Source organism: Herpailurus yagouaroundi, unplaced genomic scaffold (assembly GCF_014898765.1).
Source record: "Herpailurus yagouaroundi ecotype Mexico unplaced genomic scaffold, PumYag 67793, whole genome shotgun sequence".
Classification (NCBI taxonomy): domain Eukaryota; kingdom Metazoa; phylum Chordata; class Mammalia; order Carnivora; family Felidae; genus Herpailurus; species Herpailurus yagouaroundi.
This window is the reverse complement of record NW_024420586.1, coordinates 20,893,868-20,919,603: the sequence shown is the minus strand read 5'-3', so window position 1 is coordinate 20,919,603 and position 25,736 is coordinate 20,893,868. Positions and strand designations below refer to the sequence as shown.

General features: G+C 42.6%; 1 long non-coding RNA gene across 1 annotated transcript in view; it reads left to right on the top strand.

Moving 5' to 3' along the window:
• Positions 1 to 24,688, top strand: part of LOC121026084 (uncharacterized) — a 120,516-nt gene extending 95,828 nt beyond the window's left edge. The window contains exon 3 of the long non-coding RNA XR_005788257.1: positions 24,586 to 24,688. This is a non-coding gene — a long non-coding RNA (uncharacterized LOC121026084). The remainder of the gene's footprint in view (positions 1 to 24,585) is intronic.
• Positions 24,689 to 25,736: the final 1,048 nt, after the last annotated feature.

The following is a 25,736-nucleotide window of genomic DNA, read 5'->3' as shown; positions in this document are numbered from 1 at the left end:
ACCGTGAGATCATGACCTGAGCTGAAATCAAGAGTCAGACACTTAACCGAGTGAGCTACCCAGGCCCCCCCAATATTTGTTCTTATATATATAAAATTCTGTAGTTATGGATTATTTCATGTTCTGATTTTTTTCACATAAAAATGTTTTCATGTTGGTACATAGTGTTAATCAGTATAGTTTTTCATGGGTTTCTGTGCCATGTTTTACCCCATTGTATTTCTTTTTGTTTTTTAATCTTTATTTATTTTTGAGAGAGAGAGAGAGAGAGAGACAGAGTGTGAATGGAGGAAGGGCAAGGAGAGGGAGACACAGAATCCGAAGCAGGCTCCAGGCTCTGAGCTCTCAGCACAGAGCCCGATGCGGAGCTCGAACCCATGAATCCTGAGATCATGACCTGAGCTGAAGCCCCACCGACTGAGCCAGCCAGGTGTCCCTCCCCATTGTATTTGTATAGGACGGTTGTGCTGGTTTGTCATTTTCACACTCTAGAGCAGTCTCAGATTTGAGAAGAAGGACTGCTTGGTCAAAGGGTTATGACTGTTTAGACAGCTTTTAGTTATTGCTGGATTGCTTTCCAAAATGTTTGTGGCAATTTAAATATTCTCCCTCCTTTGCCAGTCTTGGGGGTTAACATTTTCCATGATTCTATTCTTTTAATGGTGTAAAAAAAAAATGTGACTTTACTGTTGTACCCTTTCTTTGAAGATTGGCAAGGTTTAATGGGTTCCACCCCCAGTTTGAACTTTTCTGAAAGTAAAAAGTGAAAAGAATACGTAACAAATTTACGATAGGTTCCAGGGAGAATATAGATTTCTGTATACCTTTATCTTCATGCACGAACTGGAAACCTCTCGCCACAGTGTTTTTATCATCTTCTCTGCCTCTATTTCTTTCTTTTTTTTTAAAAGACTTTACTTTTCAGTAATCTTTACACCCAGCGTGGGCCCCATACTCACCCCGAGACCAAAAGTCACATGCTGTACCAACTGATACAGCCAGGTACCCCAACTCTGTCTCTGTTTCCTTTTTTTACAACTTTATTTGTTTATTTAATGTTTATTTGTTTTTGAGAAAGAGAGAGTGTGAGTGGGGGAGGTGCCGAGAGAGGGGGACAAGAGGATCCTACGCCGACTCTGCGCTGATAGCCGTGAACCCGACACGGGGCTCACACTCACAAACTGCGACATTATGACCTGAGTTGAAGTCCGACGCTCAACCAGCTGAGCCACCCAGACGCCCCTGTTTTTAAGTATTATTTTTGCTGAACCATTTGAGAACATGCTGAATACATTGTACCCCTTTCCCTATTAACAATATTGTATTATGTTGTATTTCCTTATTTTGATAATTATACCATCATTATGCAAAAATGCTTATTATTTTTAGGAAATACATTTAAGTTTTATGTAATCTCCAATTCATATTTCAGTTTCACAAATTATTTCAAGAATATCTCGGCAAACAAAATTTCTTTCCTGTCCAGGAACCAAACTGTGGTTATGCATGCCCTTAGCCGCTGTGTTTCTTTTGGAACATTTCAAAGTGTTAGTTGTCTTTCATAACTCTGGCGTTTTTCAAAGAATACAGGGCAGTTATTCTGTAGAACTCCCAGCAGTGATCAGGTAAACGTTTAACAAATGTCTGTCTGGGAAAGTCCTGCTATGTAACATTTCCAGTTCTTACAGTGTAAATATTCCCGTCACGGCTGACGTCAAGTTACCAATACCAAGGTGTTGCTGAACGTGCCATTGGAAAGAACCATGCATGGTCAGCTCTCCTGAGCTGTATGCATGAGCCAAACTCTAGCACATCCCCGAATGTCCCTCAGTTTGGATTTGCTACTTGCTTTCTCACAAATAGAACAGGTTATGCTTTTCTGTTGGGAATGCCAATGACGTCATGTTACGTACTTCTCTCAGTACATCAAGTCAGGAGTCATGTGATGTAGATACATCCCACTTGTACTTATTATAGAGGGAGAAAAAAAGATTGCGTGTCTGTGTTTACCTATGTGTGTATCTAATGTAATTTCATTTCTTCCTCAACATATGAAATGAATGGAGGTGAGGATAAACGGATGTTCTAGTGGAAGCAGAGGAAGTCCTCTTCTCAATGTCCCGCTATCTTCACATTGTGGCCCTGAGAAGGCTCTGAGTTTCACAGTTTGAGAGTCACTGCCTTAAATGGAGGATGAGGGTTTGTTTTCAAAGGGCGTAGCATTCTGATTACTCCTGAAGGTTGTGCAATGTTAGTAGGAAGGATTGGTTCACTTATTAATATCGTGCATGTTCAGTGTGCCGACTTAAATGCACCAATGGGACCCATTTCCATCTCTATCTAACTTAAAAAAAAAGTTTTATAAATATATATATTTCTATGGATATATAGATAACATATATACATGTACACATATATACATACATATATATAAATAACACACGTATCTATATGGATAAATTTGTTTTATTTGAGAGAGAGAACATGTGAGTTGGGGAGAAGGGCAGAAGAAGAGAGAGAATCTCAAGCAGGCTCCACACTTACTGTGGAGTCCAACGTGGGCTCGATCCCACAACCCCAGGATCATGACCTGAGCTGACATCAAGAGTTGGGCACTAAACCAACTGAGCCACCCAGGTGCCCAGAGAGACATTTTTTTTTTAAGTAAACTCTACCCTCGATGTGGGGCTCAAACTTATGACCCTGAGATCAGTAATTGCACACTCTACCGACTGAACCAGCCCTGAGCCCCACAACTTAAATATATTTTTAATTAAAGAGATTTGCATATCAAAGTTTAGTGTCTCCTAATTTAATGATCTCATTCTTGTTGCTTTAATAGTGATAGACTTAATTTGGCTGTGTGGCAATAAATGTTACATAATTTACTGGCATCTGTCATCTGTGAAAGGAGAAAGACATTCTGCTCATAGGTTCCTGGGTCTATATGGGATGGGACATTAAAATTCCAAATTAGACTGTTCCCAAGGGGAGAGAGACTAGCCTAAGTCACCACAGAATAACTGCAAGACTGTCAGCCTATACTCTCTGAGCCTTCTCTTCCTTAAGTTGGAAATTTTTTAAAGTTTATTTATGTAGTTAAGCATTTACTTATTTTGAGAGAAAGAGAGAGAGAGAGGCAGAGAGAGAGAGAGAGAGAGAGAGCATGCTCATGCCAGTGATAACAGGGAGAGAGAGAATCCCAAACAGACTCTGAGCTGTTAGCACGCAGGGAGTTCAACGGGGGCTTCTCCATCTCACGAACCTTGAGATCATGACCTGAGCCAAAAATCAACACTCGGCCACTCAACCAAATGAGCCACCCAGATGCCCCGGAAATCTTTTCTTTTCTTTCTTTTCTTTTCTTTCTTAAGATACCATGATTCCTCCAATTATTTCAAGAGTTAAAAAAATATTTTTTTAATTTTGATTTTAATTTTAGAGAGAGAGCTTGTGAGTGGGGGAAAGGAGAGAGAGAGAGAGAGAGAGAGAATGAGAATCTCAACCCTGAGATTATGGCCTGAGCTGAAATCAAGAGTCGGTTTCTACCGACTAATCCACCCAGGTGCCCCTAATTTTTTGAACACTTTTAATGAAAAAGAAAACAAAAGGCAGATGGGCAAAAAAAATAATGATAGTGTAGAACGTCTTATTTTGGGGGTAACTCTGTTTTATTGTGCTGAAATATTACATGAAATACAGCAGTTAAATCTTGAAAACGATTCTATCATGTTTTCCTCTTACAGTAAGTATGTCTTTATACTTCAGCGGATAGATAGAACTCCAGTGTTATAAATCTCATACAGTAGACTTTTCTTTCACATATGGATTGTTTATATATTTAGAAACAAATACTGAGATGGTCATGATAAACCCGAAAAAAACCACATGCCTTTTTACTATTATGGGCGTTATTCCAGGACGCCAGAAGTGAGGTTGATGCGCGCGATTGGCTCTTCAGTTCTCCAAAGGCTCTGAAATGAAAGGAATAGGAAATTTTGGCTAAATACCAAGATTAAAACCGACTTTCAGCTCTCTCTAGCAGTTTGCCCGTGCTGCAGCCTTTTAGAAGTGTTTTTTGGAATTACTTTTGAAATGCACTTTGGCTGAGAAAGCCGCCAAGGCCCTTGGCAGAACTGAAGCACCTGTGGTACCTAGTCGCAGTGCCCGCGTGCCAGACTTCGTCTTCCTTTGTTGCTGTTGACTGGATTTCCTCTCCCCTTTCCCCCTGGGAGAATATGCACATTTTTCAATGCCTTTTCGTTGTTCTCTATTTTAGGTGTGTTTCACAACATTCCCTTTTTTAAAAATTAAAAAAATAAAATGCAAATGTTTATTTATTTTTGCAAGAGGGAGAGAGAGTGCACGAGTGGGATAGGGGCAGAGAGAGAGAGAGAGGGAGGGAGGGAGGGAGAGAAAGAATCCCAAGCAGGCTCCATCCATGCTGTCAGTGCCGAGCCCGATGCGGGGCTCAAACACAGGAACCGTGAGATGATGGCCTGAGCCAAAGTCAGATGCTTAACCAACTGAGCCACCCAGGTGCCCCACACTTTTTTTTAAAGTTTATTTATTTGCTTCTAGAGAGGGAGGGAAAGAGGGAGGGAGGGAGAGAGAGAGAGAGAGAGAGAGAACGAACTTTCATGGGGGCAAGGGGCAGAGAGAGAGGGAGAGAGAATTCCAAGTAGGCTCCGTGCTGTTCACAGAATCCAAGGGGGAGCTGAATCTCTGTGCTGTTTAGTGCAGAGACCAGTGTGGGGCTCGATCTCGCCACTGTGAGATCATGACCTGAACCAAAATCAAGACTCTGCCACTTAACCGATTGAACCACCAGGTGCCACCCCCCCCGCCCCACCACCGCATATTCACTTTTTAAATGGAGTCCAAAAAATAAAGAAGCCAAGGTTAGAACTGAGGACGGCATTAGATAACTTTGACAACTGTTCTAGGTCCCACTTTTGAGGGGTGGGTAGCTTGAGATACAAATGGAAGGCATGGAAACCCTGGTTGTTATTCTTGTTACATAGTTCTTCACAGTATCTTGAGGCCATAAAAGAAAACAAAAGCGAAAAATCAAGATCTAGAGCTACCAAAATTCTACAATATCTGAAGGCAGAGGCCATGTTTTCGGTTTCTTTTATGATTTAGGGCTGGACACATTAGTACGTAGACATTATTATGTCAATAAGTACCAGCCATGTGAAACTAGACTCCAGCAATCCAGTCCTTTGGGTTTAGGCCAAGATTTACTGTGGTCTGATTAGAACCAGGGAAGGGAAGCCCCACGTTTTTCATGTTTATCCTCTTCCATGTCCTCTGTGATGTTTTGGTGATTCATCACTAATTCTTCCAGCAAATCTGTATTGTCTTCTATATGGCACTTGCCATAAAGATATGACTAAGATAAATGTTATCCTTGCTTAAGGGTCTGGTTGTAGCTTAAGTTCTGGTCAACCTAACTTTGCTGTTTGGCCTAGATCGGACAGCCATGGGCAGAAGGCAAATCCAATCCTCTGATAGATTTTCTGGGACATGGTATTATGCACATGCTTGCAAACCCTCATATGTTTTTTCAAGGAACCCAAATTCCTTGGGATATAGAGCCCTAAATTAAGGTTCTTTTCATTTAAAATACATCTAAGTAAGATTATGAAATAATCCTGACTAGTTTCAATCTATATAAAGAGCAAGCAAATCTGGGAGAATTCTTTCTCAGGTTCTCCTCCCTCTTCTTTCTCCCAACACCATACCCTCATTCTGAACACAGGAAAAAAAAATGTTACGAATAGCTCCAGGCAAAGAACAAACTGGGTCATTAGAGATTTTTACATCTTCCCCAGTTTTGTAAGTCCGTGGTCTTTTTTGGAAGAGCGTATTATGGAGAGATTGATCATGCATGCAAAAGGAAATGTTTGCAAAAATACATCACTGGTTTGTCTTTGCTGTAGCCATCAGATACATCTACAGAAGAATTTCGTAGATAAAATTTAATCCTCTTCTCCTATGAATATTTGTCTCCTTTGCTCCTTAGAGGATTTCTAGTGAATACCCATTTTTCATTGAACTGTAAGTTTTGGAAGCCATTATGGACATTAGAGGGATTATTTGGAGAAGAGCTACTTTGAATTAGTCAGAGCCCCAACAGGAAACAGATGACGCTCTTGAATTAGAATCACTGAAGGGGGGGATTAATAAGGGCACTGTTTCTAAGATGTGGATGTGATATAGGGGAACCATAAAAGATACTTCAGAAACCAAAGACTTTAGTGCTGGTACCTGTAAAGATGTTACAGTGTCCTGAAGGGAGTTGAGAAGGTACTCACTGGGACCCATAAGGGGAGAGTTTGGAGAGACAGCTGCCTTTGATTGAGGAAGCCATTCAGTTCAAGGCAGCCTGGCAGGGAGGGAATTAGGGAAATAAATAACCTGGTCTCAATTTTCTCTCTGATCTATGGCAAGGGTCTTCATGAACCAAACCCCACTGGAAAGTAAAAGAGAAGGAAGACATTGATATAGTTTATACAGATCAGGCTTTGAAGGCAGAGAGCAGGATGGAGAACAGATTTGGAAGGACAAATGGAAGCTATCCCGGGGCACCTTCCTTATTGGGGTTAGAAACCCCTTGAACATAGGGTGTAGCACAAAGAGATTTCAAAGTTATCTATTTGCTTGAGCCATCCCTCCAACTTTAGATTTAGGTATGCCTCTACTGAGTCCCTGTTTAGCATCAGAGTCTATTTGGTGTGAATAAAATAGACAAAAATTCCTACACTCATTGAGTAGGAATTGGTGGCCTATTGGCGCCATTTTTATTGGTGGCCATTTGTATTAGGAGTTGTTTAGTTGCAAGAGAAAGTCACTTAAGTTAGAGATTTTAAGGGCGCCTGGGTGGCTCAGTTGGTTAAGCAACTGACTCTTGGTTTCGGCTCAGGTCATGATCTCACGGTTCATGGGTTTGAGCCCCACATCCGCCTACACGGCAGTGCGGAGCCTGCTTGTGATTCTCTTCTCTCTTCTCTCTGCACTTCCCTCCTCCTCTCTCACTCTCAAAATAAATAAATAAAAACTTCGAAAAAGGAAATTTAAAAATGATTACGTGTAAGACATCCCCCTCAACTGTTATAAGTCCATCAGGCAACCACTCTGAGTTTTCTATTATACCTCTCTTCTTTCTCTTCTCTCTCACAATATCTCTATCTCTCTTCCCCTACCTCTTGTCCACCAGGAAAAAGTGGTTTTACTTTTTCTACATATCCCTCTGAATCTGTTCTCTCCTGTGTATCAGGCAGACTTCATGTTAAGGCTCTTTTTTATATTTCCCCTTGTTTTCGATTTGTATGTATCTTGGTATCTACCGTTTCCTGTCATGTATATGAAAGTACTGCCTCAAGTGGTGGTGTTCATCCTCCTGTAGTCTACACTACCTTCACCGTAAAAATGGCTGTTCACGTGACAGATGGTCTTCTGTGCCATATCTAGTCACCCATTTGTCTATTCTCTAAAAACTCATTAGAATATTGAGTACCTTTTTACATAAGAGGTCAAAAGAAAATTCCCGTGCAATGATGGACATTTTGTTCACTCAGGTAGGTATCGGGACTGGAGTCGTCTGGGCATATGATGAGCTATATGCTATTGGAAGAAGCGGCTAGCAGATGGAACAAACCAAAGTCAGAGTTCAAAGTCCTAGGCTATTTCCCGTTTGAAGCACAGTGCCCAAGGGATGGGAGCACAGACCAACTCATGTGCGGAGTGGTTGAAAAATGGTAGAGGGACTGTTAATCTGGAATAAGAATCCAGGTTCTGCAGGAGGAGAAACTCTGAATCTCAGATTGTTCTGTACTCAGCAAGCACTTACCCAGAGTCTGCTTTTCCAGAGGTTCTACTCTAGCTAACCTGGTTCCTGCCCTCAAGTGGGTTTACTCATTTTCGAAGGTGCAATAGGGAGTTGTCGATGGTTTCAGTGCCCACCCCATATTTGGATTTCCGACTTCATCTCTCCCACTTGCTGTGCATTTTCTTTAACATTTACATATGCTGAACACTTCCATTCTATTTTGAAACAATAGGTTCATGCTCCTTGTTTTCTAAGCATCACTTAATTTTCTTATTTATTTCACAAGGTATAACATTATATATACATGCACTGTGTGCCTTCAATGATCTACTCTGCCTTTTGCAGCAGTTTTGGGTGTAATGAGGGGGGAGGTATAATTGTAGTCTGTCCTTCCTCATTTTTCTAGCCTCTGGTTTTGAGTAACAGCCATGGCCTAAACTTGCTGCTTGAGTTGACATTTGAATTTTTTTTAACGTTTATTTATTTATTTATTTACTTATTTTGAGAGAGAAAGAGAGAGAGAAAGTGAGTGAGAGAGTAAGCCAGGGAGGGGCAGAGAGAGAAAGAGAGAGAGAGAGAGAGAGAGAGAGAGAGAGAGAGAGAGAGAGAAATCCCAAGTAAGCTCTGAGCTGTCATGGGGCTGAAACTCATGAACTGTGAGATCATGATCTGAGCCAAAACCGAGAGTCAGACACTTACCGACCTGAGCCACCCAGGTGCCCCCTGAGTTGACATTTGGAAAGAGAATTCCCTACATCTGATACAGTTCTGCATCTGGTGTGCAGTCTTAGATTTTCTGAGGAATGTGTGGATTCAGTCTCCCTGGGCTGGCTGCATGGGTGCAGGTTACAACGTCATTTCATTCTAGACTGGGTTTCCTACATTTGCAGTGTGCATAGAACTTTGTATAGATCTTGTTAGTTTCCTAAGAGTGCCATAACAAAGTATCTCAAACTGGGTGGCTTAAACAACAGAAATTTACTGTCTCACTATTCTGGAGGCTAGAAGTTTGAGATCGGTGGGTCGGCAGGGCCGTGCCCCCTCTGAGGGCACTAGCAAAGGATCATGTCAGATCTCTCTCTTAACTTCTGGTACTTCCTTGGCTTGTGGCAACATAACTGCAGTCTTTACCTGGTGTTCTCCCTGGGTGAGTGCCTGTGGCCAAGTTTCTCCTTTTTATAAGTATACCGATCAAATTGGATTATGGGGCCTTCCATATTTTGACTTAAGAATTAAGTAGCTAAACGCATTTGAAATGATCCTCTTTCCAAATAAGGTCACATTCTAAGGTGTACAGGGAGTTGGAACTTCAACAATTAAATTTTGAGGGGGACAATTCAACCCATCAGAATGGATGGGTTACTAGGAAGTGGCATTTTTCATACGGTATTGGCAACTTGAGTTGACCCCCGTCTTGGACTCCAGTAGCTTAATGTCAACCAGTTCTTTTTTTTTTTTTTTAAGTTTATTTATTTTGAGAGAGAGAGAGAGAGAGAGAGAGAGAGACAGAGATGGAGAAAGGGAATATCCCAAGCAGGCACCGCACTGTCCGTGCAGAGCCTGATGCAGGGCTTGAACCCATAAACTGCGAGATCACGACCTGAGCTGAAGCCCGCTGCTTAACTAACTGAGTCACCCAGGTGCCCTTAATGCTAACCAGTTCTAAGCAGATTTTGGTCCATTGCATACAGGGGCACCTGGATATACCTCTCCCCCTGCCCCATAGAGCGGCTCTTCTTGCCCAAGCTACTCCAACCTAGTCGCATGGATTGCCTATTACAGCTCACTCAGTGGTGACACATGAATAACTCAGAAGTGTGGGGGAATTAATACCCCATGGGCAATGAGAGATAAAATCCAACAATAAAAGCTTCCTCTTTCATCATCAAGTGAATAGAGCTGAAACCCTTTGCACTACCGTCTTTGGGCATCTTGCTAAAACTGACCAATCACCAGTAGCAGTGCCCAACTTGCTCACTGCATTCTTATTTTGTTTTGTCCACCTTCCCTCTCATTTCTTCAATTCCTTGTTCCTGCTCCTTGAGTTCACTTCCCAAATAAACTACCTGTATCAAAACCTTTGTCTAAGGTCACGTCTCCCACACACAAAGCCTCAGATCCAAGCTTCCCAGGTAATCCTGGCGGAAGTGATCCATGAACCAATCTTTGAGAAGTTTTCCAAAATTCTGTGCAAAAAAGAATGGGTTAACCTCCTGTGTTAATGTATTTGTTTAGTAGGACATACCCCACACCACCTTCTTTGATTTATTCTGGAAACATATTAGAGATCCTGAAGTTAGGAGCTATATGAGCAGAGGTCCAAAACTACAGTAACTCTCAAAATGAGAAGCAAAGCACCCACTGTGACAGATGCCAATAAGTGACCAGATACTATGGCTAGTACTGTCTGACCTCAGAAGACCTCTGGGCGTTGGTTCAGTGTGAGGCAATTCTCAAAGCCTCATTAACTCTGTGCACTGAGAAAATTTAGTTTCGGGCCCTTAAATCTGTGGGTCATACGTGGCCACCCCTTCATTAAGCAGGATCCTTTGGGGCTTTAGTAGTAGTCAAGAGGTGGGAAAGCCAGCAGGCTAAGAACCTGCAAGAGGTTAGGATGTGGTATTTCCCTGCTATATCCCATCTAAACAAGTCTTGTGCTGCTGAGAACCCTATCCCATTCTTAAAGCTTCATTTGAATAAACCACCAATGTATGATAGCCTTGAATTTGGCGGGGCAGATATTCTAACCTGGACTTTCCTAAGTTTATTTTTTATTTATTTTTGAGAGAGAGAGCATGAGCATGAGAGGGAGAGGGAGAGGGAGAGGGACAGAGAGACTGGGAGAGAGACAATCCCAAGCAGGCTCTGCACTGTCAGTACAGAGCCCGATGTGGGGCTTGACCTCGCCAGCTGTGAGATCCTGACCTGAGCTGAAATCAAGAATTGGACACATAACTGACTGAGCCACCCAGGAGCCCCTAACATGGACTTCCTATTTGCTACTTTCTCTTTGCTAAAGTCTCTATTTGGACTTGCTCTTTGCTACTTGGCTGACAGGAGGGCCAGTTCTGAGACTTGAATTGGCAATTTAAAAAGATAAACACTCACCAGAATGGCCAGCTCAGCAGAAAAGATGACAGCTCTATGTTCTGAGTATCATGATTTCAAATCGTGTCATGGTTGGTCGGTCCTATGTGCTCAGACACAGTGGGGGAAAAATATCCCTGGAGGGGAAGAGAAATAATATTAACTAAGGAAGAGAAATGGAAAATTTATGTGTGTTTCTGTGTGTATAAAATGATATTATTATATCATTTAGTGTCCAGAAACATGGTTTGTACATGGATGATTCAACATGGAAGAAGAGAGTGAATAAGAGAACATGATGAGGACAGACCAGCCAGGCTGTGGCCACCCAATGACCCTACATCTACTGGTAATGAGGCTGGTCATCATACTATCCATGTTGCGCCTGAAAGGTTTTGGACTTGGGGAGATTTGGGCTTATCCCACATCTCCCACATTTACCATCTACGTACTGGCCAGTTACTTAACGTGTCTAGTAATACTACCTTGCAGGGCATTAACGATTAAATGAGAGAATGTATCAAAGGCACCCCAGCTAATTATTAGTACATAGTAGCCATTCAATAAATGGGATAAATTATAGTAATTGTTACACAAAAACTATTTTAGTGGGCTGTAATTTAGCATATATGGATTACGTCTCAGGATTTTGTGTGCCGTCTTAGTTCCTGAAGTGACTTCAAGAACTGAGCCAGTAGTCACTGGGCATGGACCACAAGGGCAAGATAGAGGGAAAGTTGGTATGTATTTGAGGTGATCATATATATGCATTTGATGTGTATACTTATAATGTGACATATACATGTACTTACATTTTTTATTTTTAAGAATCCTCATAAACCTGTTTCTCTTTATCTTGTTCTTTTTTTCATGATTGTAATATCTTCTCAGTTCAGTGAGGTGTATAGATGATTGTTCAGGGAGCAGAAATGTCAGTCAAAGGATCTGTTTCCTCTAATTGCTTTTTTCCTGTGTCTCTGGTGATCCTTGGCTGTCCACTTACATCTATAAGAGGGACACTGAAAAGTTGATTGTAACACCAGTGGGAGTTGTCAACTGTGAATATCCCTGTAGGTATCTGGCTGGGTCATATCTTTGGGGGAACTTTGATGAAGTTTTCCTGTTTCATTGGTTGTTTTCCTGAGCAAAGATGTTTTCAGTAGCTTTCCTTGAGGATAAAGGCATAATGACCAGTATTTCTGGGAGCAGATAGCGCAGAGGTCTGGGGAAAGCTCACCATCCAGTATTGATATTCTCAGTCTGTTTGCATCTTTACTCAACTGGCGGATACCAGGTACAAAGACTCTACTTTTGCCCTTTCTAGAGAATACATCTCCAACATTGCTCTGAGGTGAATGGAGGAAGTTTCAAGGAGTGAAGGGATGGATCTGGGGACCTAATTGCTGCCCAAATAGATTTTATTTAAGCTCATCTTCCTTATTTCAGATCTTTTTTTTTCCCATCTCTCCTCACTTCTAGAAGTACCGAATGCTGCTACTGAGGATTTTGTTGTGCGAGTTGATGTACTTGTTGTTTCCTCACTGCTGGCTCAAGATTAAGAGTTCGTGCGTCCTAAAATCCTTTACCCTTGGTTGCCTGTCTGCTTTCCAGTTTCCAAAATATTACTGTTGTGGCCTCTTCTGTTTATCAGATCCTTGTGGTTTTGTGCCTTTAAGGTATTGAAATGAGTTTGTTCAATCTATGATCTTTAGCTACTCTTGTATACTTGTTATGCTCTTGATTAAATCTACTTAGTTTAGGGGCACCTGAGTGGCTCAGTTGTTTGAGTGTCTGACTCTTTGGTTTCGGCTCAGGTCATGATCGTACGGTTCACGGACCGAGCCCCTCATCAGGCTCTGCGCTGACCGCATGGAGCCTGCTTGGGATTCTTTCTCACCCTCTTGGCCCCTACTCCGCTCTCTGTCTCTCAAAATAAATAACTAAACATTAGAAAAAAATTTTTTGAAGTTTTTATTTATTTTTGAGAGACAGAGAGAGACAGCGCAAGTGGGGGAAGGGCAGAGAGAGAGAGGGAGACACCGAATCTGAAGCAGGCTCCAGGCTCTGAGCTGACAGCACAGAGCCCGATGTGGGGCTTGAACTCACAAGCCACGAGATCATGCATGACCTGAGCTGAAGTCAGATGCTTAACCGACTGAGCCACCCAGGCACCCCAAACATTTTTTTTAAAGTCTGCTTAGTGTAGAAGTTTTATTTTTCGACCTTTACATAGACAGTATTCAGCAAAGCAAGGTTGCACAACATGAAGACAGAGGAAGAATAACTAGGTCAAAAAGAAATGAAATGAATTTTGTGTCTTGAAATATCTATGGACTTGAACCTGGGCCTCAGGCCTGCCATGTCCATACTCCCATATGTAGTTAGAACATTTATGCGTGTTCCCTCTTGCAAGTTCTCCATGTGACTAGTTTAATGAAATATCAACCATTTTGTCTGGTGTTTCCCCTCAAGAATGTCCTAGAGAACAGTTAAGTTCATGCCCCAGAATGACTTCTTAAATTCTGCCCTCCGCCTGGGTGGCGCAGTCGGTTAAGTGTCCGACTTCAGCCAGGTCACGATCTCGCGGTCCGTGAGTTCGAGCCCCGCGTCAGGCTCTGGGCGGATGGCTCAGAGCCTGGAGCCTGTTTCCGATTCTGTGTTTCCCTCTCTCTCTGCCCCTCCCCCGTTCATGCTCTGTCTCTCTCTGTCCCAAAAATAAATAAACGTTGAAAAAAAAATTAAAAAAAAAAAATTCTGCCCTCTAATAAACGTGAATATAATAACCGGGAAGAAAAAGGCATTGATAAATATATATGTGTGTATATATGTATGTGTATCCATATACAGTAAAGCCTTAGATTGCGAGTGAGTTCTGTGAGTGTTCTGCAAGACGAGCTGACATTTCTAATCAATTTTAATTTGATAAGCCAGCGATGTCTTGCAATACGAGTAGTACATGATGCCGAATGTCACATGGTCACAACTGAGCCAATGGTTCTTGAAATTTACTTTGATACACGAGTTCTTTGGATTACAAGCATGTTTCTCGAATGAATTATGCTCACAAAGCAAGGTTTTACTGCAGAAGATATATTCTGGAGCCTGGTGTAGACTGTGCTCTCAATTCTTATTCCGCTTATTGGCCTAAACTGCAGTGGTCAGAAATAAGGCAAACTCCCATTACCTGATTGTGAACTTGGCCATGCAAGCTGACACTCACTCAGGCACGTGTGTTGGGGTCCCTTGGAAAACCTGCGATCCAGATCCTTCCTCTTCAGGATGTGCTGCCCCTGCTTCCTCTTCATATAGTACATTGAAAACTCAGAGGAAGACTGGGCAAAACGACCCCTTTTCCATCTATCCAGGGTTGCTGCCATTCCTTTCCGTTCCCACGGCCAGCCTGTCCTGTGACCTCCTGTTTCCTCACTTCCCTCCAGAAAAGAAAACAATGAAAAATATTGCAGATGTTTCTGAAACCCCAAACTTCTAAGACTCGTTTACCAGTTTTCCTGTCGTTTAAGCCCTGTTGACTTCAGTTTTTCCATCTGTGGCGTAAGGAGATAAACTATGACCTCTTCTGACCTTTAATAATTGTTCTGTATTTTCTTTTTCTTTTTTAAACATTTTATTTATTTATTTTGAGAGAGAGAGAAAGCACAAGTCAGGGAGGTGCAGAGACAGAGGGAGAGAGAAAGCATCCCAAGCAGGGTCTGCCCTGCCAGCTCGAACCCATAAACCACGAGCTCATGACCTGAGCCGCAGTCGGATGCTTAACTGAATGAGCCACCCAGGCGCCCCTGTTCTCTGTTTTCTTGTACACCCAGAATATACCACGGAATGTCTATATTTATATAAATTCCATGTTGCAAACTAAATGGAGACGCACGTCGTCAGAAAAATCTTCTGATTAGATTTCACCGATAGGGAAGAGGGGAAATGCATTAATCAAGCAGAGAGAGGTGTTCCTTTTTCCTTCCATGAGGCATTGGCTGCTGCCTTTGGGAAAGTAAGTTATTTTAAATCGAAATGGGGAGGAGCAACCCTGTGACCAGACACATGGATTATCAGAGAGTTGTGTGAGGGCACAGGTAGTCGGAAAAGGAAGCAAGGAGTTGCTCTAGTCAGTCACCGAATGGCCTAGGTAAAGTAAGAGATTTGAGGTCAGGATGGGCAAGACTTCCCTTACCAGGTATAGGCATGGATCAGGAGTAAGACGCAAGGGGGCTTTCTCTTCTCCCTGGAGGAACCTTTAGAAAGTTTGAGGGAAAGTAGAGGCATGGACCAGGGCACCCAGCCTGCCAGCAGTTTGTAGTCTGGGAATAAGGCAGACCGGAACTGATCCTGATCTGAAAGCCAGGGAGCCAGGCTTCCAATTCTCGTTCTACAACTAGCTGGGTGATTTGACCCGATCTAATGTTCAGACTTCTTCTCTGTAAGGTTAGCAGATTCAACTGCTGTTCTTGAAAACCGTATATTTTTAGCATTTTTATAATTCCATAAAATGGAAAAGAAAAAGTTTCTTTGTATTAGTGAAAAGGTCATTATTTTTTAGGTTGCTGCTGTTAATTGGTTGCTATATGTTAGGCATTGGATTTTGCATTTTAGATACATTAGAAGTTATAACTGAGATGGTTCTTTATCTGTAAACACTACGGATAAATATTGTAACAGATAACAAAGCCACGATTTAAACCCAGTCTACCAACCACTGGATTTAGAATTGTAGAATAGAGAGTACCTTAAATTAAAAGAGTATTCAAGCCAATAATCCTTTTTAACACATGAGGAAACCGAAGAGTAGAATCTTTGTTCCAGTACTTCCTTAAGGTATAAATTGAAGGAAGTCAGTCTTGTTCCCTAGTTTTCTGGGTCTCTTAATTAATTCTAAGTGCAGCTTTTTTCCCCCCATGCTGTAGGCTGCTTTGCTGTTGAAAAATTGCCTCAAGCTGGTCTCCAGCTGTGTCTTTCAAGAAATAACTGCTTAGGGTACAAGGAGGTAACCTGAACCCCTTGGAGAAACACAGTCTTTCAGATGTGCTTGGCTCAGCATTTCTGAAAGGTCCTTTGCATAGGCATGTGACTTTCAGACCTCATTGGATGTGACTTTAAAACAAACAAACACTGTCTTCCAGAACCTTTTCTCTGGGCCTAATTCCATTCAAATTAGAGCTGTAGTCCCAGTATGCAGTGAGCAAGATATGCCAGGTTATATGTGAGAAGAGAACTTGCTGCTTTTTGTCAAAGTTTATACAAAGTGTCAGCATGGAAAGTATGAGCATTGCCCCCTGGGGGCCAACGTTATGCCCTGTTTATACTTTTCCATTGCACCAGTTCCCTGTCTCCATCTAGCTAGCGCTTGTTGAAGGCAAAGCCCGTGGCTGTGCTATGTTAGTTAATCATGGTTTGCACTGGGCCATTTCTAGAGTGCATAGCAAAGTAGTAAGAGAGACAAAATCAGGTATATGCGAAGTAAGGAGGGGGAAAGAAATATAATAAAACTATAAGCTTTTTTTTTTTTTTTTTAAGTAGGCTTCATGCCCAGTGTGGAGCCCAACGTGGGTTTGAACTTACCACCCTGAGATCAAGACCTGAGTTGAGATCAAGATGCTTAACCAACTGAGCCACCTGGGTGCTCCTAAGCTTCCTTTTCACCTCCGGTTATATTGCAACAAATACCTTCTTTTCAAATTGCCACTTCCTCCCCACTTTCAGTTTAGAATAGGATATTAAAGGATATTTTAAGATTTGATGTAAGATAAATCAAGAGAGCATAATACAAAATTATACGTTAAGTCTGCTATCATGCAACAATAAGCTTTCATAATGAAAAATAATTGCTAGGGAACATTTGAAAATAAAAATAGTTTTGAATTATGGGTGCTTATATCTGCTCTCAACATGCTTATTAATTGTTATATGGCCTTTTAATTAGACAAGCACAGAGATTTTAAATGGGTTCTCCAGCAGGAAAATGGGGACCAAGGATAAGAGCAAGCAATTCACAAAGGAAGCAAAAAACCCCCAAAAAACAAAAAAGACCACTAAACATATCAAAATCCCCCAATTTTGTTGACGCTAAAATGTCTGCTCCTGAAGTTTAATTTCATATGTCAACTTGACAAGACCACAGAGTGCTCAGACATTTGGCCAAACATTATTCTGGGTATGTTTGTTGGGGTGTTTGTAGATGAGATCAACCTTTTAATTGTGAGGCACAATAAAGTAGATTGCTCTCTTCAATGGGGGTTGGCCTCCTGCAGTGGGTCAAAGACCTGAAGAGACCATAAAGGCTGAATAAGAGGGAACTCCTGCCTAGTTACCTGAGCTGGCATATTTTCTGCCTTTGGACTTGAACTGAAACACTGGTTCTTCTTGGGTCTCTAGCTTGTTGATTACAGATCTTGGGACTTCTCGTTCTCCAGAATTGTGTGAACCTATGCCTTATATTAAAAAAAAAAAATCAATTTTTTCTCTGGAAAAACCTAATACAAGATTTAACAATAAAAAATATCATCGGGGTGCCTGGGTGGTTCAGTTGGTGAAAGGTCCGACTTCTGCCCAGGTCATGATCTCATGGTTTGTGAGTACAAGCCCCGCGTCGGGCTCTCTTCTGTCACCACCGAGTCAGCTTTGGATCTCTGTCTCTTTTTCTGCCCCTCCCCTGTTCTCTTTCTCTCAAAAATAAACAAACATTAAGAAAATCATTTTGTGCCCATTATCTTAGTTTGCTAGAGTTGCTATAATAAAGTACCACAAACTCAGGGCTTAAATAACAAACATTTCTTGTGTCACATTGCTGGAGACCGGATGTCTGAGGTCAACGTGTCGGCAGGACTCTGGTTCCTTTTGAGTCCTATGACAAATAATGTATTCTGTGCCTCCCCTAGCTTTTGACGGTTCACTGGCAATTGATGACATTCCTTGCTTCTAGAAGCATGTCTGTCTTCGTCTTCACCTGGCATTCTTTCTGTGTGTGTCTATATCCAAATCTCCCCTTACTATAAAGACACCAGTCACACTGGAGTAGGGATGCCCCCTACTCCAGCATGACCTCATCTTAACTAATTATATCACCAGTTACCCTATCTTAAATAATTATATCTGCAAGGACCCTATTTCCAAATAAGCCTGCATTCTAAAGTACTTAGGGTCAGGACTTCAACATATGAATTTTAAGGTGACACAGTTTGGCCCATAACATTCCGCTGTCTGTTCCTCACAGATTCACATCACAGCCACAATATAGTCATCCATCCCGGCATCTTAGAACGTCTTTGCCCATAACAGCGCTATTATTAGTAAATACAAAATATTGCCCAAATATCCTCTAGAAATGGTATGGGTGATGTGAATTCGTTTAGATTTTAGGGCTTGAGAACAATCCTCTTTGGTTAATTAATGCTCTGTCCTGCAGGCTCTGGGCCAGAATTTTGCCTCCTTGGCCCTGGGAAATGGCCTTGCCCCACCCCCACCTCTAGGCCCCACCCCCGCCAGGACTGTGCTTTCTGGGTTGTTGAGATGAGTGACAGCCTCACCAATTTCTACATTCATGCCTCTGTCCTCAAAGTCATTCTCCTTCCATTTAATTCCTATATTAAAGTCCAAATCCTAGTACTTCAGAATGCAATCTTGTTTGGAAATAAGGTCATTGCAGCTATAATTAGTTACAGTCAGGTCATGCTGGAGAAAGGCAGGGGCCTAATCCAGTATGACTGGTGTCCGTATAGAAAGGGGAAATTTGGACACAAACACAGGGAAAATGCCACATATAGACAAAGACCGAGATGAGGGTGATGCTTCCATAAGTAAGGAATGTCACAGATTGCCAGGAGACCGCTTGACGCGTTGAGTAGTTACTCTAATGTCCTGTGGAATATAGGGTTTTCCCCCTCTGGTTGGTGGAAAGACAAAGTATTCAAGACCCTCATTGTTCTCCAAGGATCTTGGATAGTTCTATCCTTAGCCTGAGGTAGATTTCTTCTCATACTATTGTGCTGATCATTACTGAAGACCTAACAAAGATCTTCTGGAGATCGATCTCTGTTTCTATGCAGGTGTCTCCTCTGTTACCCTGTCCTGTGAACCTTAGCCACCATGGCCTCTTGGACCCCCTCATTCCATCTTTCTAACTCAGGGAGATTGTTGGGTTCTTCTGAGTTCCCTCTGTGTGGTGGCCTCAAAACTGTCTTGACATTAAGCTGGGAAAATCATAGGCCTTCCCTTACCTGTTTCCCCTTTTATAGGAGTCATACATTGTCCTATGCCTGATATCTGATATCTGAAAACCCTTAGACTATATATTTTGTTTTCTGTCTTCATTGTTTTAGGTGGGAGGGTAAATATACTCCGTATTATTCTACTTGGGCCAGAAGCGGTTATCTCTTTTCAGCCACATTGAAAGACCATTCCCTGCCTAAATTCCATAGTAGGCTTTTTTTAAAGTTTATTTCTTTAATTGAGAGAGAGAGAGAGAGAGAGAGAGAGAGAGAGAGAGAGAATCCCTAGCAGGCTGTGCACCATCAGCGTGTAGTCTGAAACAGGGCTCAAATTCATGAAATCATGAGATCGTGAGCTGAGGTGGAAGTCAAGAGTTGGATGCTTAACTGACTGAGCCACCCAGGCACCCCTTTAGTAGATTTTTAAAATAATCTTTTTTTAAATTATTGAACTGTAGTTAACACACAATGTTATTAGATTCCCGTGTGCAACACAGTGATTTGACAAGTCTGTACATTACGCTGTGCTCACAAGTGTTGCTGCCATGTGATGTCTTACAACTTTGTTAAAATACCATTGACGCTATTCCCTGTGCTGAACCTTTCTTCCCTGTGGCTTATTCATTCCATACCATCCTTTTTAAACTTGCCCTCCTTCTTATATTTACCTCCACCAATTCTGCATGCTTTCCAGATTAAACTTTGTGAAACACTTTTCTAAGAAAGCAAGCCACCTCTTTTCTTAAATAGCTTTAGTCACCTTACAATCCCTAAACTCCTTTTTTTTTTTTTCTTCTGATATATAAGGCCTCCTTTTAGAATGAAAAGCATTTCATGGGGCGCCTGGTGGGTCAGTCGGTTGAGCGTCCGACTGCAGCTCAGGTCACGATCTCATGATTTGTGGGTTCGAGCCCCGTGTCAGGCTGTGTGCTGACAGTTCAGAACCTGGAGCCTGCTTCGGATGCTGTGTCTCCCTCTCTCTCCCCCTCTGTCTCCCCGCTCACGCTCTGTCTCTCAAAAATAAATAAACATTAAAAAAATTTAAAAAAATGAAAAGCATTTCACTTGACATCTCCCTTCTTTGTCTTTGAGGGATCTGCACCTTGGAATAGCACAGAATTATCCTTTTGTGCATAATCAGTGATTCTAGGTGTGCGGGAAGGTCAGAGCATGGGGACATATGTAGCTGATGGTCAAAACCTGTGATGTTAGGATTGTGTCTTATTTACTCGAATCCTTCGTTTCTAACATATCTGGCATATATTTGATAAGTATGCATTCCGGGTAAACCACAGTACCTGGAACAGAACTTTTTTCGTAACAGTTCTCCAAAAACACAGCTAGGCTTAGCAAGCGGTAAATAAATGTAAGACCTCAAAAATGTATGAATTGCAAGAATTCCTCTTCATCAGTGAGGCCGTATTGTCACTGGTGTTTTCTGTTGCATATCAAGCCATGGGTAGCTCAGTCTGGGGAAACTTACTGACTTACCATTGTTTCTGCATCTCAAAGACTGGGATTTAGCATAAAACATTTGGGAGGAGGAATTCCAAGGAAAAGCAAAACCGTGCCTGGGGAAATGTCACTCGCCGAGATTCGATTAAGAAAAAATAAGGAGGCGGTTTTCCTAGCATTTCACTTGTCACTTTTATTTGTCAATAAAATGTTTTTGAATTTTCCCAGTCTTTAGAACAACCGGCAGCGGCCGCGGGGATGTCTGGGGCCTAAGCTGCCTGGCTGATTATCTCAGCACTGACCTGTAAGCAGCCCCCTCTGGGGTGAAATGCAATTGAGTCTCCGTATTAACTCCAGTCCTGAGCAGCTCCCCAGCAGTCTTGGTTATCAGGCTCAGAACACATTGAGTTAAGTAGGAAGGAGCTCGGTGGGTAATAGTTTTGTGACGCAGATGACTATCAGCAAGGCTAAGCCGAAAATGACTTCTCTGGGGCTGCCCGGGATAGGAAAATCGGGGTGAAAGTTGAGGTTTTGCTGCAAGGTTTGGTTTTCTATCCTCTGGAATGGTCTTGCTCTGTGGGTTAAAGGCCACCGCTGTACTCATGAATATATACTATTTCTGGCTGCTGTAATTGATTAGCTACACTTTGCGGCTAGCCTGCCAGCTTCCATTCGAGGCCTGAGGGGCAGTACAGGATAGCGGAAACGTCGAAGCTCTGAGTTATCATTGGCCACGTGAAAACAGACAGCGACCCTGACAGCAATACAATACATATGAAACGGAGTGAATTTTGAACGGCTGTCTTTCTGGCGCTTCCTCGTACGGCCTCCATGTTGGTTAGATTGCTCTAGATTTTTTAATTTTTTATTAAAAATTTTTTTATTAAAATTTTTTAATGTTTATTCATTTTTGAAAGACAGAGAGAGACAGAGCACAAGCAGGCATGTGGTGGAGAGAGAGGGAGACACAGAATCTGAAACGGGCTCCGGGCTCTGAGCTGTCAGCACAGAGTCCGACGCGGGGCTCGAACTCACGGACCTCGAGATCATGACCTGAGCCGAAGTCGGGCGCTTAACTGACTGAGCCACCTGGACACCCCAGACTGCTCTAGAGTTTACAGGGAAAGGACTCTGAAACCCTCAATCTTAATCTTTCTTAATTTTGCCTTTATCTTCATTTATATATCTAAGCAGATAGTCTTATCCATGTGGTAGGAAATGGATTCGACATCTAACATGGTATGGCCTTAGTCCAAGACCTGGACTGTGGGGAAGACTACATCGTGTTGAATCCCAGCTTTACCTGTTAGGAGCTGTGTGATCCTGGGTAAATTACCACACCTGTCTGTGCCTCAGTATTTTCATCTGTAACATGGAGGTAATACAATGACTGCCGTCATGGTTGTTCTAGTACCAAGTAAGTTAATAAATATCAAGTACTTCCCTGGTGCTTCCCACATTGTAGACCTTATTCTGAGTTTTAGTCATTAGTATTATCTGAAATCACAAGAGAATAGGAGTGTGCCTGTCTACAACGTAAAGCTTGGAATTCATGCTGATGTTACCTTTCCATCCTCGACCCCTATTTGTGAAGGGCTTTCCTCTGTGTTTGCTTGCGCACACAGGTAATTTTTTCTCTGGGGTTTGATAACTCTGCTGTCTTAGCTGATGAGCAGCTCTGCAGATGGAGACTTCGTTTGCCCTTTCACTTGTTCTGTAAATAAGGAGCGGCTAGCACAAGCAGTGTGTATTTCTAAATACCGCTGTTTGTAACTGTATTTTTCACTAAATAAAAGCACTGGCTTTTTGAAAAAAAAATTTTTGTTTTTTGAGAGAGAGAGAGAGAGAGAATGAGCGAGCACAAGGAGGGTAGGGGCAGGGTGGGGTCGGGGGGAGAGAATCCCAAGCAGGCTCCGAGCTGTCAGTGCAGAGCCTGATGCGGGGCTAGATCTCACAATCTGTGCCATCATGACCTGAGCTAAAAGCAAGAGTCGGACGCTCAACCAACTGAGCCACCCAGATGCCTCAAAAACTGTGGCTTTTATGGGAAGTCTTTGCGTCGTGTTGCTGGGAGTACAAAACTGCATGGATACTCCTTAAGTGTCTGAGATAGATACCAGCCACCATCGATCATGGGGCTCTTGTTTGTAGGGCTGTAGACACATGCTTTACAAAGCATGTCTCCTGGAGCTCTCAAAACCTCTTTGTGAAGTGGATGGCATTATCCCCACCTTAGAGATGGTGAAATAGAAGCTCAGAGGGACGAAGGTACTTAACAGGGTCACACATCTCTGTCACCTAGGTCTGTTTGATTTTTTTTTAAATTTTTTAATGTTTATTTTTGAGAGAGAAGGAGAGAGACAGAGACAGAGCATGAATGGAGGAGGGGAAGTGAGAGAGGGAAACACAGAATCCAAAGCAGACTCCAGGCTCTGAGCTGTCAGCATAGAGCCCTATGTGGGGCTTGAACTCACGAACCATGAGATAATGACCTGAGCTGAAGTCAGATGCTTAACCGATTGAACCACCCAGGCGCATGTAGGTCTATTTGATTTTGAATCTTACAGTTTGTTTTACCACACTGCACTGCCGCTCTTCCTGTTTTTGTCTCAGAATTGGCCTTACTCCGGATACTGTGCGTTGATTTATTTTTTCCTTCTTGCCTTGTATTGCTTTGGTGATGGTTTTCAGCAACAGACATAAACATCAGAGTTCAATGAAGGTAGTTGACTTTAGTTCAGAAAACTAAGCCCAGAGACTTTCCTTGTGGTATTAGTGAATGAAATCATTGTTAACTTAAAAAAAATTATTTTGCTTATTTATTTATTTTTAAGTTTTTTTAAGTTTTATTTATTTATTTTGGGAGAGAGACAGAGAGTGAGCAGGGGAGGGGCAGAAAGAGAGGGAGAGAGAGAATTCCAAGCAGGCTCTGTGCTTTCACTGTGGAACCTGACGTGGCGACATTTGAAAACGTTCTAGTAAATGGGAGAAATTAGGGGCACCTAGGTGGCTCACTCGACTCTGACTTCGGCTCAGGTCATGATCTCAAGGTTCGTGAGATCGAGCCCCACCTTGGGCTCTATGCTGACAGCTCAGAGCCTGGAACCTGCTTCAGATTCTGTATCTCACGAACCGCACGATCACGACCTGAGCCGAGACCAAGAGTTGGACGCTTATCCCACTGAGCCACCTAGGTGCTCCTAAAATGATTTCTATTTAAGTATATAGTTGACAAAATGTTACATTAGTTTCAAGTGTAAAATGTAGTGATTCGATAAGTCTGTAGGTTATGCTGTGCTCACCACAAGTGTGGCTACCGTATATCACCATGCAACAGTCTTATAATCCGATTGAGTATATTCCTTATGGTTTGCCTTTATTTTCCTGTCCCTGATTAATTGTGTAACTGGAAGCCTGTATCTCCCACTCCTCTCACCCCATTTTGCCCATTCCCCCCTGGCAACCGGCAACCACCAGTTTGTCTGCTGTGTTTATGGGTCTGTTTCTGTCTTGTGTTTCTTCCTTTGCCTTTTTTAGATTCCACATATGAGTGAAATTGTGTGGTATTTGCCTTTTTTGGTCTGACTTATTTCACTTAGCATTATACCCTCTGGGTCCAATTGATGGTTAAACTTTGAAGCATCTCTCCAAGTCACCTGTCATGGCTACTAAGAAAGCTTGTTTTTTGTTTTTTGTTTTTTGTTTTTTGTTTTTTTTTTTTGTTTTGTTTTTTTGCTTCAGGCTCAAATACTCTGATGACCTGAGAGTTAGCGTACCCTAGTCCCCACTGTGCTGAGAAGGTAGCCACAGTGATGGAGTGAGGTGAGAGATACAGGCTGAGCTTTTCACAGCACACAGAAAAACCCATAGGCTCTTCTAGGACGCCCGTGGGTGTTATCACGAGGAAAGAAGATCTGGAAATGACTGTTTATCAAAGCTGTGATTGAAGGAGGGAGTGCTTCTCAGTTCTTGTCTAACTTTTCATTTTCACAGTGGCTACACAGCACGGTGGTTTAGAACCATTGTTGGATGCTGGAGCCAGTGGGGTGGCTTCCAACAACAGCTGGACCTTACTGACCAGACGAGTGTCGTTGGGCAGCAACTTGACTCATTGACTCTTCACCAGAGCCCTATGAGGTAGGTACTAGTATTATCCCCACTTCACAGATGAGGAAACTGAGGTGCACGGAGAGTTTATATGGCCTGCCTAAGGTCACCCTGTCCGAGCCAATCGTTTAAATTGGGGCCTTGGTGTACGAGAAGCCAGGATGAAAATGGAAGCTTCAAGTGAAATGCTTTGTCCCTTTTCCCGCCGTATCTCCCAGCCCCTTTCCGCATCTGTCATCAACGTAATTGGCTCTTGTCTTGACACATTTTCCTTCTCCCATGTCTCTGCGAGTTCCATCCGAACCCATCTCACTTCCTTCCAAGTGGGAAGCATCTGTTGCCAAGCCCGTGATACGGACTTGGAGGAGGAATGGAGGGGATGGTGGGGTGTCCCCTGGACGGAGAATACTGAGAAGTGCTGGCAATCCTCTCGCGGAGCTCTGTGACATCCGCTCGGCTCTATGTGCATGCCCTACCTCGGCTTCTTGTGCTTCATGGGTGATGGGGAGGAGAATGTTCCTCTGTCCTTCAAGGTTCTTTTAGCAGCGCTAAGAATTAAATTGACGTGAGACAGATTCACATGGGAAAATCACATTTGGTTCTGCAGGTACAGGGGCGCCATAAGAATGTGAGGTCCACAGGCAGTCAGGCAGTTGAGGCTCATGTGCCGTCCAGAGCTAAGGAGAAGCGGGGAGGGGTCCGGGGCTTCGGCGTCAAGGAGGACATTTCACAGGAAGCTGAAAGAGAGTAAGTGACTGGTAAACCAGTGTTTCCAGGGGCTGCCATAAGCAATGGAACATGGAGGAATTTTAACAAACAGATTTTGCTGGATTTCTCCCCATCTGCACACCTAGTTCTTCCTGGAGCAGGTCTTACATCCAGATTCTTTTAGGCAGTTAGGCGGAAGGGCAAGGGGCCTTCCTGAACCTTCTATTTCTTAAAAAGAAGCAGGCTGAAACAATGCATATGCCAAGGAGTCACGTTTTGGTTTGGCAAACTTTGCTTCCATCCGATATGCCTAAGAGTCACCTGGAGAT